Below are 14,637 nucleotides of genomic sequence, written 5' to 3'. Positions count from 1 at the left end.
CCTGATTTCAAGCTATACTACAGAGCAATAGTCATAAAAACTGCATGGTATTGGAACAGAGACAGGCAGGAGGATCAATGGAGTAGAATAGAAGACCCAGAAATGAACCCCCATACCTATGGTCACTTGATCTTTGACAGCAGAGCTAAAACCATCCAGTGGAAAAAATACAGCATTTTCAACAAATGGTGCTGGTCCATCTGGAGGTCAGCATGTAGAAGAATGCAAATTGATCCATACTTATCTCCTTGTACAAAGCTTAATTCCAAGTGGATCAAGGACCTTCAACTAAACCCAGCTACACTGAAACTAATAGAAGAGAAAATGTGGAAAAGCCTCGAACACATGGGCACAGGAGAAAAGTTCCTGAACAGAACACCAATGGCTTATGCTCTAAGACCAAGAATTGACAAATGGGACCTCATAAAACTGCAAAGATTCTGTAAAGCAAAGGGCACCATTAATAGGACAAAGCGGCATCCTACGGATTTGGAAAAGATCTTTACCAATCCTACATCTGATAGAGGGCTAATATCCACGGTATACAAAGAACTGAAGAAATTAGAGTCTAGACTATCAAATAACCCTATTAAAATGGGATACAGAGCTGAACAAAGAATTCTCAACTGAGGAAACTCGAATGGTTGAGAATCACCCAAAGAAGTGTTCAGCATCCCTAGTCATCAGGGAAATGCAAATGAAAACAACACTGAGATTCCACCTCACATCAGTTGGAATGTCTAAGATTGAAAACACAGGTGACAGCAGATGCTGGCAAGGATGTGGAGAAAGAGGAACACTCCTCCATTGGTGGTGGGTTTGTAAGCTGCTACAACCACTATGGAAAGCAGTCTGGTCGTTCCTCAGAAAATTGAACATAGTGTTACCTGAGGACCCAGCTATACCATTCCTGGGCATATACCCAATATATGTTTCAACATACAACAGGGACACATGCTCCACTATGTTCATAGCAGCCTTATTTATAATAGCCAGAAGCTGGAAAGAACCCAGATGTCCTTCAACAGAGGAATGGATATAGAAAATGTGGTACATTTACAAAATGGAGTACTACTCAGCTATTAAAAACAATGAGTTTATGAAGTTCTTAGGCAAATGGATGGAGCTTGAAAATATCCTGAGTGAGGTAACCCAATCACAAAAGAACACACATGGTATTCATTCATTGATAAATGGATATTAGCCCAAAAGCTCACAATACCAAAGATACAACACATAGAGCACATGAAACTCAAGAAGAAGAAGGCATACCAAAGTATGGGTGCTTTGGTCCTTTTTAGAAGGAGTATCAAATACTCAACCAGAGCTCCCAGGGTCTAAACCTCCAGCCTGAGAGCGGAAAGGGAGGGACTCATGGCTCCATTGGTATAGGTAATTGAGGGTGGCCCTGTTAGGCATCAGTGGAAGTGGAGGGCCATGGTCCCCAAAAGTATGGATTTCCTAGTGTTGGGGAATTCAAGAGCAGGGAAGCAGGATGGTGGGAGCACACCCTCATAAAAATAGGGAGAGGGGGTATGGGGTAAGAGGTCTTGGGGGGAGAATGGGAGAGGAGATAACATTGAAAGGTAAATACGTAAAATATCCAATTAAAAAACCCAGATAATGGGTCTGGCCAAAAAAAGATAGTTTACTTATTTCAAATTATTTCCAAAAGTTTCCAGGAGATGCTTAGTGGCTGAGATTTTATTTTAAGCTTTCCACAAAAGAATTTAAGTTTCTTTTTAATATTCTCAAGAGAGATGCAAATCCTAATTTCCCTCAACAATTAATTGACAAAAGAGAAGTAATTTTACAAAAAGTAGAAGCTATCATTAATCGATATATTATATAGATTGATTAGTTGTTGGCTGTTTTATAACAGTCTTTTGATAAAAGAGATTATTAATAAAGATTTATATTTCTTTAAATAATGTCTTCATGACTCTCTGAGGGTGGAAGGAGCGACTGTTGGTGCTTCTGCCCCGATTTTACAAGAACTGAAAAATTGGCTTTAAAAACGAAAGAGGGGGAACTGTACCCACAGACTGAGACTCCTAAAAATACTCTCCATCATGCCTTGTTCACTTTTAATTTTCTAAAACTGAAAGGTCATGGCAAATCTGCTGCTGACTGCCTCTGGCATCACTTAGGCCAATAAAAACTATGCCACAGCTATGTGGAAGGACCCTCTTACCCTTAAATGGAATGGCCAGGACCCAGTTCTCATATGGGGTCAAGGATGGATATGCCTGTTTGATACCACAGAAAGCACAGCTAAATGGCCACCAAAAAGATTAATGAAATAAATAGATACCCCCACAAAGCCAGGCCCAATTATAAATAAGATGGATAACAATTGACATCCAGGGAAGAGAAATCTCACTAAGAATTCCCTTCTTTTTCCTTTCCAGGTAAAAATGAATCACCTGTGATGTCTGCTGTCAGAAGTTTTAATCCTGATGCTGGCCTCCGGACTTATACTACTCAGACCTTTGATGGGCCTGTGACAAGGACATCAAACAGCTAGAGATTGACATCACTAATCTAAAGAAATTCCTCGTTTTGGTTTCTGAAGTGACCTCCAAAAATTGCAGAGGACCTTATTGGACTTGATTTACTCATTTACAATAAAAAAGACTGTGTACAGCTCTAGACTGTGTACAGCCATTAAAGAAGAGTGTTGCTTTTACATAGACAAGACAGGGATGATTAAAGAGAACATGAAAAATGTCAGAGAAGGCCGTAAAAAAAGACAGAGATAGAAAAAAAAAATATGAAAACTGGTACCAGAATTGGTTTTCAACCTCTCTATGGTTGTCAACCCTACTTTCTTCCATCTTGGGACCATTAATTGGGTTATTTTTGTTTATTTCTTTTGGTCCCTGGGCCTTAAATAGGCTGATTAACTTTGTGAAACAACAGATAGATAATTTGATTGCAAAATCTATTCAGATACATTATCATAAGTTAGCTATGGAGGACTACAACACTTTAGATGAGGTTGTTACTCTATCCAGAGTGTTCCCGAACCCCATCTCCACCCAACCTAAAAGAGGGGACCTCTGTCCCTAGACCAAGCAGAGAGGGGCCACCCAGAACCCTCTCTGACTGGCGATCTGAATTCTTGCTTAGGCTGCGAGGCTAAGCACTGCAAGGGAATACAAATAAAAGTTAAAAATATCTTTCTGGGTTCCCAGAAGGACAAGACTGACTGTATAGGGGTTGATGCCAAAAGTATCCTCTCTCCAGGAAAAAGACATCACGATGGGTATGGCCCTCATGCCTCACTGAACAATCACAGGAGGACCAGAGCCATTACAAGGTCCCCTTTAATTACTCGAGATCAGACCTCTATCCCCACCTTTGCAAGATTAGAATCACCATGGCCCTTCTATACTTGGAGAAGGGAGGAGATGTGAGGGGCAGCCCTGCTTATATGCTCAAGGCCTAAAATCAGCCATAAGCCCAAAATCAGCAATAGGCCTGATATACATGCCTGCTAACACAAAGTCTTGGGTCTCTGAGGAAAAACACTGAAACAGATGGCTATAAGCTATTGTAAACAGGCAGCCTCTGTGGATATTTACCAGCCTGAGTAGTCATAGACCTTGTAAATGGGCAGCCTTGGTGGATAGTATCAACTTAGATAAGGACAAATGAATCATAGGCAGAGTCATAGTGACCTGTTCCCTGAACCTTCACCTAGCTGATACCCTGTTCTGAAAGATATCTGTACTCCCCCTGAACACCTATGCTCCTGTGTCATCCCCTTCCCCACATCCTGCCTTTTTGTGTTTATAACCCCTGTGTTAAAAAGTAAAAATTATGTTTTGATAATAAAAATGATTTATTGATTACTGTTAGCAAGATAATAATCTCTGAGCCAAAATTGATATTTCTGCATGAAGGAGAATGAGGGAAGGACTTTTAAAACTGAAAAACCACAAGATGACCTTGAGTATCTGCACAAACAAGTCAGGAGTTGTCATGCTCTGCCAAGATAAGGCAAGTTCAAAATAGCCCTTGATTGTATGGAGGTTAGAGAAGCCACAATGCAGTTAGTTGTCTCTTAACACATAGATGGTCATGGCTGTGCAGTTCTGGTGAGGGTCACTAAGTCAAGGTTACAGAAACTTACCTTCCAGGGACTGGAGTCAGAGAAAATCAGCTAGTGGTTACCAAGATGGATGCTTAACATAAAATGGAGATTTTTAGCCATCATAATAATTTCATGAAGAACATAAAAGCATTTGTGGTGGTTTGGATGAGAACATCCCATCATATATTTGAGTGTCTTGTTCTGCATTTGGTTGGCTGTTAGGAAGGACTAGGAGGTATTGGAGGAAGTGTGGTTTTTTTGGAAGAGTTGTGTGAGTGATACACTTAGAGGTTTAAAGTTTCATTGCCAGGCCCCTGTCTGTTTCTTGGCCTGCTATCTATGGATCAGGATGTAAGTCTTTAGCAACTGTTCCAGCAACATTCCTGCCTATGTGCTACCATAATATCTGTCCATGATGGCCATGGAGTAACCCTCTGAAACTGTGAGCAAGGCCTCATTTAAATGTTTTCTTCTATAAAATGTCTTGGACATGATGTTTCATCACAGCAACAGTAACTCCAACTAAAACCACATTATTAATATAAATCTTTCTTATGTACATAGTGATAATGAATAGAGTTAATCAGATAGCCAGGCTGGTGTGTGGTCTGGGGAGCAGACAGGCCAGCCAATGGCAGCAAACAATGATCTCTTAGAAGCCAATCTTGGCAAGTCAAGTGCATACTGTAGGTTTGTGTGTTCTTTAACACTTTGATGCTGTTTTAGAGCTGAATGGACTCATCTGTGTGCCACTTACATGCTAATGTCCTTATTGGTACCCAGAAGTCTAAGGATGGGTAGGGTGTCAATAGCATTCTCTGGTCAGCATGTCTTCCTAGTTGTAGGAGCGTGGGGGTCATTAATGAAACCATAATCCAGGCACTGGAATAGACTCTTGATTGTAAATTTTCTGTATTGTGTGTGACATTAGGCCAACTCCCTAACTTCCCCAAGCCTCAATTTCCTGCCAAGGAATTTGCCTTGGTTGCAAAGCTTAAAAGGGCACCTCCAAATTCATAATTCAGATGAAGTATATTTAATATAACAGTAAAAGATCAATGTTAAGCAACAGCACTTTATTTTGTGAATAAAGAAATGCTGGTAAGTAATTTTATGAGGTGCAGTATAGCATTTGAAAGGTTAGGCCAATTCTCTGTATGTTCATGTCATGTTCCTGCCACTAGATGTAGGTAGTGTATAGGCTGAGAGAAGCATCAGAAACTCACAATAAAAAGTCCATGACCACTGCATGCTGCAACATGCAGAGTGGCTTTTGTCAGCCGGTGAACTGCAGATAGGGCTGAATAGGGGTGGTAATGGTGGAGTCAAAAGCTGGGGAGAGCTCTTGGAATCATGCTTGATGACCTAAGCAAATGACATTCAATTTGTCCCTTGCTGTGTGAGCCTCTTCCCCCTCTCTTTGTATGTGTCTCTCTCTGTCTCTCTCCTTTCTTTCCTTCTTTCTTTCTTCCTTTCTTTTTTTCCTTCTTTTCCTTATAAAGGACAACATTTAATTGGGGCTAGCTTACAAGTTCAGATAGTCAGTCCATTATCATCAAGGTTGGAACTTGGCAGCATTTAGCCAGGCATGATGCAGGCAGAGCTGAGCGTTTTACATTTTCATCTGAAGGCTGCTAGTGGAAGATTGACTTCCAGGCAGCTAGGATGATGGCCTGTGCCCATAGTGACTCACATACTCCAACAAGGCCACACCTCCTAATAGTGACACAACCTGAAGCAAGCATATTCCATTCCACTCCCTTGCCCACATAGGCCTGTTCAAACACATGTGTCTATCTAGCCATATCATAATTAAAAAGGACATTTAGTCCAACTTCCCATATCCCCATTGTCTATAGCAGTCTCAACTATGTTAAAAGTTCAAAGTTCAAAGTCTCTTCTGAGATCCATCCAATCACTTAACTTAAATCCCCAAAGCAAGACAGGAAACCAGCTGGGCAAACTCCAAACTCTGCATCTCCATGTCTGATGTCAAAGTGGTCTTCAGATCTCCAACTCCCTTTTCATCTTCGTTGACTGCAACAAACTTCTTTTCCCAGGTTGGTTCCCCTCCCTGTTAGCAGCTTTCCTCAGTAGATATCCTATGGCTCTGTCATCTCAAAAATCTTTGGGTCCACAAGGCAACTTCAATGTTACAGCTTAGCTACTCAATGAACTATTTAAATTAGATGATGGATAACTATGTTCTCATCAAGTCTTCCACTGTTCTAGGGAAAAGGGGTTACTAAATCTACAGGAGTACCTTGGTAATTGGTAGATCAGAGGTCAATGAGTAAGTTAGCAGTTCAGAGGTCTTCTTGATCTTGCAGAGCACCCAAGTTTGGTTTCCAGCACCTACATCAACTAGCTTGAAATCTCCTGTATCTTTAGTTCCCTGGGATCTGGTGCTGTCTTCTGACTGCTATGAGCACTCACACTTGTACCCTTCTCCTCAGGTACACAATTTAAAATGAAAGTAAATGATTCAAGGGTAAGAAATAGTATCCCAAGCTGGCATGGTAGCACACTCTGTTCCAGGAAGCATGCTCACAGAAGACTGATGACCTGAGTTTGAATTCCAGACTGAACATGGTGCAAAGAACAAACTAACTACTGTAGATTGTGCTTTGACACTTACATACAAACAAACATACACAGACAGAAACATACACATGCACACATACGAAGACATACAGACACACACAAACACACACACCAATAAATGTCTTTGATTAACACTATTTTTCAGTGACATAGTTTCTATTTATTATCATTTCCTATTTTCAGAATCAAAAATGAGAGAAAATACATCCTCAGTGATTGGAAAGTTAAAGGAGGATACTGAGGGGGAGAAAATAGGCAGAAATGTGGTCAGGGAGTTAGGGGAAAAGGGAAAGTCAATCAGAGATAAATATGTGTGAATAAAAATTTAGATGATAAATAAGAATTAAAACAATTATATATTTTGTTGGGAAATAAATTATAAAACATGAGGGATGGGAAACACATACATATCTGTTCATAGAATTTGTTTCATTATTTGAGATATTTTGCCAAACATGCTTTTTGTTTCATTATTTGAATATTTTGCCAAACATGTGTTGAGATGCCATAGAGTAAGAGAGAACTGAGAGACAGCCTCAGAGCTGTAACCACAGGAGGTTTTTGTTCAGGCCTGGAGCACTGTGGGAGGACTCTCCCAATCTTGCTGACAGTAATAGGTTGCAGCATCATCAACCTCCACAGGATTGATTGTGAGGGCGTAGTCTGTCCCAGACCCACTGCCACTGAACCTTGCAGGAACCCCAGATGCTAGGTTGGATGCTAAATAGATGAGGAGTTTGGGTGGCTGTCCTGGTTTCTGTTGGTACCAGTGCATACCATTATAGACACTTTCGCTGGCCCTGCAGGAGATGGTGACCCTCTGCCCTAGAGACACAGCCGAAGAAGCTGGAGACTGGGTCAGTACAATGTCACCAATGGAGCCTGGAATGACAAACACACAGAGTACTGTTATATATGTATAAAAACCTTCCCAGCCGAGGACCTTTTACTTTAAAAATTTCAAGAATACTGTGGACATCACTATGAGAAACCAGGGAATCAAAGGGAATGGGGAAATTTAAAACCAATTACAAATGCCCCAATTATAGTGATCAAGAGCCCAGAGGCATGGAAAGTCATGATGGCCACAGAGGCTGCTCCCAACACTTCTCTGCATCCTCACCAGGAACCCAGAGCAGCAGCACCCATAGGAACAGCATGTCTGTCTTCATCTCTGAGAGCTGGAAGAGAGGATGCTTCTTAGGCTCCTGACAGCTGCCCTTAAAGGAGCCTGGGCTGTTATATAATGACTCCATATGCAAATCTGCTCAGCAGAGTGTGCACTGCTGTTCCAGGGGCCCCTGGTCCTGTTTGACCCACAGGGAGTTGGTGTCAGCAGAAAATTTACTAGAACATCACATGTGTCTTAAAGGACCCTTCTAAATATATGTTTTTTGGAGTCAGAATTTCTCTATTCTTGGTTGTCCTGAAGCTCATTTTGTAGAGCAGATCCTCCTGTCTCTGCCTTCTGAGTGCTAGGATTAAAGGCGCTCACCACCACCACCACCCTGCTTTTCCTTACAGTCTACTCTATTAAATATTTGCCCTCTAGTTTTTTGAGTTGTGAGCTGGGGGAGTACATTGTGGATGCACTATGTAAAGAATGTTAGTTATTTCAAGAACAACTTGATCCCTCAAAATTGTACACACCCAGTGAAAGCATTATCTGAGAGGGAATAGAGAAAAATGATTCAGTGAAGAAAAGTAGGTTAATACTTGTCATACTACCTTATGTTTTAGATCCGTGTTTTAGATGTGTGTGTGTGATGTGTCTTTGTATGTTTGTCTATTTGTTCATGTTTGAAGGCAACCTCTCTTGCCATAGTATGTGTGTAGAGATCAGCAGACAAGTTTGGGTGTAGATCTGAGAGAAGGTCTGTTGTTGTTCACCACTACTCATGAAATGCTTTCTAGGCCAGGTTTTTGTGGGGATTCTGTTTCCTTCTGAATCTCATCTTGGCATAGCATCACTCTAAATACAGTCTATGCTGCTGCTGTGCCTGGCTTTATATGGCCACCTGGGACTGAGCCAGGTCCTCACACCTATGTGACAAGCATTTTGCTCACAGAGCCACCCTGTCAGCCCATTACCTTTAAGTAAAGCCAGTGAGAGGAAGTTCTTTTTATTGAACAGAAATAATTCTGCAGGGTATGAGCCAGTTCCAAAATGAAGAAAAGAAGCATGTAATGGAGATGTGCAGAGATGCATCTTTTGTACAGTTCTTCAAAACATCTAAGATTATTAAAACACAGAAATTTTGTATTTTGTCATGGTGACAAAAAGCTAATTAACAAAACTGTACATTCTTCCCCAGAGCAAGTGTAAGATAGATAGATGAATAGTTAGACATGTATGTGAATATAGACAGAGAAGTGATTATTTCTTCATATTTTAAGACTGCTGTTCTTTCTAGATTTAACTAGGCAGAAGGTTGGATTTTATATTTTAAGGTGGGAAGCGACATAGTAGTATTTTAATTAAATAAGAAAATAAAAAAGTTATAAGAAGCCTTATAAAAAGAAGGAACAGTAAGAAGAATTTAAATGCTGACAGTAGGAAGAAAAGAGGGAAGGGGAGGCAGAAAGGAAGAAGAGAAAGGAAACCAGAAAGGGAGGAAGAGAAAAGGAGAAAGAATGAGAAAGAAAGAAGTGAGGAAAGAGTGAGGACAAAGGAAGATGGACAATTCCCTCCTCAGCTTATGCTCACTGTTTCTGTTTCCAGGTCTCTGCCATGTAGAGATGGATCCTTTTGTTTTATTGTACACATTCACTGTACTGAACCAGCTACAGTTCAAAGATGAGATAAACAGGGCAAGCCAAATATACATCACATAAAATTTGCAAGTCATCCTTCACATTTTACCTTCCTTTTTGAGGTATGCTCACTTTTAGTTGATTTTTGTATTCAAAATTAGAACATTGACCTGTTATAATGTGGAATGTTATTTGATATTTCTTATTTTTGCCCAGAATAAAAAATATTTCTATATTCTGCAATGTATACTATTCATGTGAAGGGCCATACATTTTATAATATCCCTAAATCTCATAGTTACTACATTAATGCTGGTTATTATTGGTGGGAGACAAATATTTCTGATATTATTTTACTGCTTCTATGAACTGCTCTTATTGCTCTTGGAGCTCTTGACTTGTCTTGTATGTAGTGTCAAGAGCTGCACTTCTGCCAGGCATGATTATGTATTCTAGTAATCCAAAGATGTGAGTAGCTGAGGTGGGAGGATTTTGAGTGTTCAGTCCTTTAGGACACACGTCTTGTGTTACCCAAATGACCAAATCTTCTGCCTCACTCCAAGCTCCCCATTTCATCTATTTTTGTATATAGTGCTGTTAATATATATGTTTATTTATATCTACTTTATCCTCTATTTTAATTGACCTATAACTTTCTATTCATTAACATTGGCACTTTTGCTTCAGTGCTTCAGAATGGCCCCCTCATCATGAGTGGAGACTTAGTACACTCTGACAGAAATATGGATAAGGTGATAAAACAGAAGATTTATGGGACAGGGATGTTCCTGTGTGGAATGCAATACAGTTAGGCAGACAAGGTTGATCATTGCAATGTAGGTACCTGATCCCAGCCCTGAGACAAGAAATTTGGCCATAAACAGCTCAGAGAGGAGCTCTTTAATTTGCCCAGAAGTACTGAAGTGCACTGAGTATGGGGAAAGGATGGGCTGGGCTTTACAAAGGAGGACAAAGGAATTGAGTGTAGAAGCAGACATGAGCCTGAAGCTAACATGGTAGAAATTGGCTAAGAAAAATAAGTTTTATGCATAGTCCAAAGAGAGTCTATATGACAGAGGTCACAAAGAGTTCACGTGTTTCACTGATTATTATTTAATGAATGTTTTGCTTGACACACAACAAAGAAAATTGTGTGAAGGCTCTTGTCATTTCAGACTCAGATGAAATGTTAACTCTTTCATTTTGTCATTTTCTGAATTTACAAAATCATATTAAGAATTGTAAGCACTGAGCAATATCTAGTTGCATATTCCCAACTTAGGCTGAATGAGCATTTAGTAACTTATAATTCTATGTAAAGCTTCTACATAGAAAATTTGCTGGCCCAGTAAATGCCGACCCTGGAATCAAACACAGATTTCTCCCTGGTTTCAAAAGCCAGTCATTCAGTTCCCCTTGTCAAAAAATTTTGCAGCAATGGTGACAGAGATTTATCTGTCCCTCTGCCCCCTAGTCCTGTACTCTATACCCACCCTCTATGATTCTGTGGATTGTGTTGAGGCCTGCTCCTTTTCACATAACTAGCCATTTTGTATTCAGTCTCTGTTTTGCTCATAAGATGGAATACATTCAGTGTTCTCAGACTCCACTTCCCAGAAGTAACTATTAACAGCTGCCACTGAAGTATGTTATTGACAAGCCAAGAAATTATGGTTGAATCAATAATGCTCTGATGTCTTAGTGTTCTGAAATTCTTCTGTTCATCACTCATCCAACCTTGCTTTTATCTCAGAACCAACCAGCTTAAAGGTTAGCCTATAATACTTTGTCTAAGAAGCCAAAATGTAATATTGCTCCTCTTCTTGTCTTTCAAACTTATGAACATGTTTTTTCCTATAAAAAGTCTGCCCTGATAATTGTTTGCTTTTATTGATTCAGACTCAGTTCTGAGCTATGTCCCTGGTCTGACCACTATTAAGGTCATTAAATTCAATAAACTATTCTCTCTCTCTCTCTCTCTCTCTCTCTCTCTCTCTCTCTCATTCTCTCTCTTTCTCTGTCTGTCTCTCTGGCTTTTTGACAACCCATGTCACTGTAGTGTTTAAACCTATGTAGTGTCTACTGGGCTACCCTTCCACAGGCTGGTCAAAGGTAACACAATCCATGCGCAAGTAGGGGTAATTGTCCCACTCCACCAAACTTGCTCTGCATCCAGTGTGGATGCCACCACATTCAAGGCCAAAATCCTGACATCAGTAATGACTTAGTCGACTAAAGTTATATTCATATGAAACAGGAATTCATTTCTTTGTTAAATAGAGCTTTCCGAAGGTATTGGGCATATTCCCAGGAAGCATCTTGGGATGGTGCTGGAGGATCCTGGCTTTCAGGTTCTGGAGGGGGAGCTGGGAGAGCTTCTTTTTTGGGTGGCCAGGAACTTGTGGATTGTTTGCTCTACCTGTGGCCTGAAGATGTGGTTTAGTTTGGGGTCTACCACTTGAGAAATGATCCTGTCCACCCCTGCTTCCAACATGTCTGACTGAACCATGCTCTGCCTCAGCCCATTTCACAACTGGTTCTTGTTTATTGCAGGATTCCACTCCTGTTTGTCCAGATGTGTTGACACAAAATTATTCACCGTCTGCCTCAGGTTCTGATAAGCTGGCTCATTGTGCACATCAGTCGGGCAGTCCCAGTGGAAGCTGTCAAAAGGCCAAGGCTCTTGAGCTGCTCCACTATAAGAGCACTGGGCTGTGGATCTCCTGGAGGCAGCCAAGCAGGATTAACAGGGCAGCCTGCCCCACTGGAGCCCCCACCCCTGCTGGTCCTGGTCTCCCGAAGCTGCTCCTGCACCTTCCTCTATGGCCACACCCCATGCCCACACTGGACCTACAACTCTGCTGCTCCTCTGGGAGCCACTGACTGAAGATAGAGCCAGAGGCTGCAGAGGTGGGAATTGGTGGGTTGGGAGGCAGTGGGGACCACGACCCTCCCTGCTCCCTCCCGTATTTCTTTAAGGGAGTTATTTATGTTCCTCTTAATGTCCTCTATCATCATCATGAGATTTGATTTTAAGTCAGTCTTGCTTTTAGGGTTTATTGGAGTATCCAGCGTTTACTATGGTGGGAGAACTGGGTTCTGATGATTCCAAATAGTATTGGTTTCTATTGCTTATGTTCTTGCCCTTGCTTTTCGTCATCTGGTTATCTCTGGTATAGTCTGGACTTGTTGTCTCTGACTGCGGCTTGTTCCTCCTGCAAGCCTGTGTGTCAGTACTCCTGGGAGACCAGTTCTTTCTGGGAGGAATTCGGGTATGGAGAGCTGTGGCACAGGGTCAGCTCTGAGTGCAGATGAAAAAAGAAAGATTCCAGGCAGTGGTGGCACATGCCTTTAATCCCAGCACTTGGGAGGCAGAGGCAGGCGGATTTCTGAGTTCAAGGTCAGCCTGGTCTACAGAGTGAGTTCCAGGACAGCCAGGGCTACACAGAGAAACCCTGTCTCAAACCCCCCACCCCCCCCCCCCCCAAAAAAAAGAAAGAAAAAAACAAAAAAAGAAAAAAGAAAGATTCTGCTCCAGGTTGCTCCTTGGTTCTTGTGTCCTGATGGCTCTGGGCGGGTTTCTCTTGGGCCAGAAATTAGAGCAGAAGTGGTGGTCTTACCTGTGTTGACAAGTGTGTCAACACTACTGGGAAACCATCTCTTAGCCGGCAGGATTTCGGTATGGAGAGCTGTGGCACATGGTCAGCTTCAAGTGCAGATGGAAACCGAATGTATCCTGTTGAGGATCAAGATGTTGAGGTCCAGTCTCAAACAACAAATAAACAAATGTAAATTGCATTCCAATATAAGATCCTGTATTTTCGTACAACCTATGTAAAGCCTGGCGTTTACTTGTAACAATTTATAGATTGTTTAAAAATATCATGTTTTAGACTGGGCCTGTTAGTATATGTATAGGACCCTAGCACTTGGAAGGCAGAGGCAGGAGGATCTCAGTGAATTCAAGACTAGTCTTGTCTACACAGTAAGCTCCTGTACTGTGGACTACATGGGGAGTCTAAAGATAAAAAAAAAGAAGAAAAAAGAAAGTCCAAAACAAATGCCTCGTAAAAACTTGTAATGCAGAGCTGTCTGAGGAACATCAGCAAGGAAAACGTCCGTATGTATTCAGCATAGATGCAATTAAAGGATCTTTTTGGATTCTCCCTCACCCACCCACCATTTCCACCTAACTCTTCTAGCATCCCTCTTCTCTGGGGCCTCAGACCTCCACAGGACCAAGTCTATTTCATCCCACTGAGGCCAGAGAGTCAGTCCATTGTTATATATGTATCAGGGGCCACAGACCAGCCCATGTGTGCTCTTTGGTTGGTGGCTTAGTTCCTGGTAGCTCTGACTGGTACAGTTAGTTGATTCTGTTGTTCTTCCTATTGGTTTGTAATCCCCTTCAGCTCTTTTAGTCTTTCTCCTAAGGGAAAGGGGACAACATTTGAAATGTAAACACATAAAATAATTATTAAAAATATAGTCAAACAGGTGAAGAAAATGAATAAAACAGTTCAAGTCCTGAAAATATAAGTAGAAGAAATAAAGAAAACACAAACTGAGAAAAAAGTAGACTTTTTTGGAGCTGGGGTACTGTTCAGTGGGATGTGAGCACACAAGCATGCACACACATGTGTACACATACAAGTCTTCAAATAGTGTTCATCTAAGGTTGGTTGAATTCCTGATGGGGTTCACACACTAATATAGAGGCTCAAGTCAACACTTCCTCTGCTTGTTCCACAAATATGTGGATACCTACACAACTCTCTGAACATGAAGAAATTAATCTGGTTCCTATATAGAATTGGAATTTCCCACTATGTTCTAGTGTCTTTGGTATGGGAAGGCACTCTGCAGGCTATCAAAAGAGAAGCATAAACACCAGCACAATCACAAGCACTTTTTTGTTTTTGTTTCTTTTTTATTGGATATTTTATTTACACTTCAGATGCCATCCCCTTTCCCCATTCCCCCACTTTGAAAACCCCTATCCCATGCCCCCTTTTCCTTTTTGCATTTATAAACTTTTTAAAATGTTAATCAAAGGCTTTATAAGTTTGGTAATTCACAATCATAGGTGTAACCCAATACCCAACCTAAATATATCAACTATATTTGACTGGTGGAGACACGTGAACATCTGCCTCCCTGTCTCCCCCCTCTTCCTCTCT

The 14,637-nt window shown here is 41.1% G+C and overlaps 1 pseudogene and 1 gene segment (V, D, J or C); both read right to left on the bottom strand.

The window, feature by feature from the left end:
• LOC117715468 (immunoglobulin kappa constant-like) overlaps nt 1-14,637 on the bottom strand; it is a 473,681-nt gene that overhangs the window by 31,876 nt on the left and 427,168 nt on the right.
• LOC143443603 (biorientation of chromosomes in cell division protein 1 pseudogene) lies at nt 11,702-13,662 on the bottom strand (annotated as a pseudogene).

Source organism: Arvicanthis niloticus, chromosome 9, assembly GCF_011762505.2.
Source record: "Arvicanthis niloticus isolate mArvNil1 chromosome 9, mArvNil1.pat.X, whole genome shotgun sequence".
In the NCBI taxonomy this organism is placed as follows: Eukaryota; Metazoa; Chordata; class Mammalia; order Rodentia; family Muridae; genus Arvicanthis; species Arvicanthis niloticus.
The sequence above is the reverse complement of the archived record's forward strand: the minus strand, read 5'-3'. Positions and strand labels throughout refer to the sequence as shown.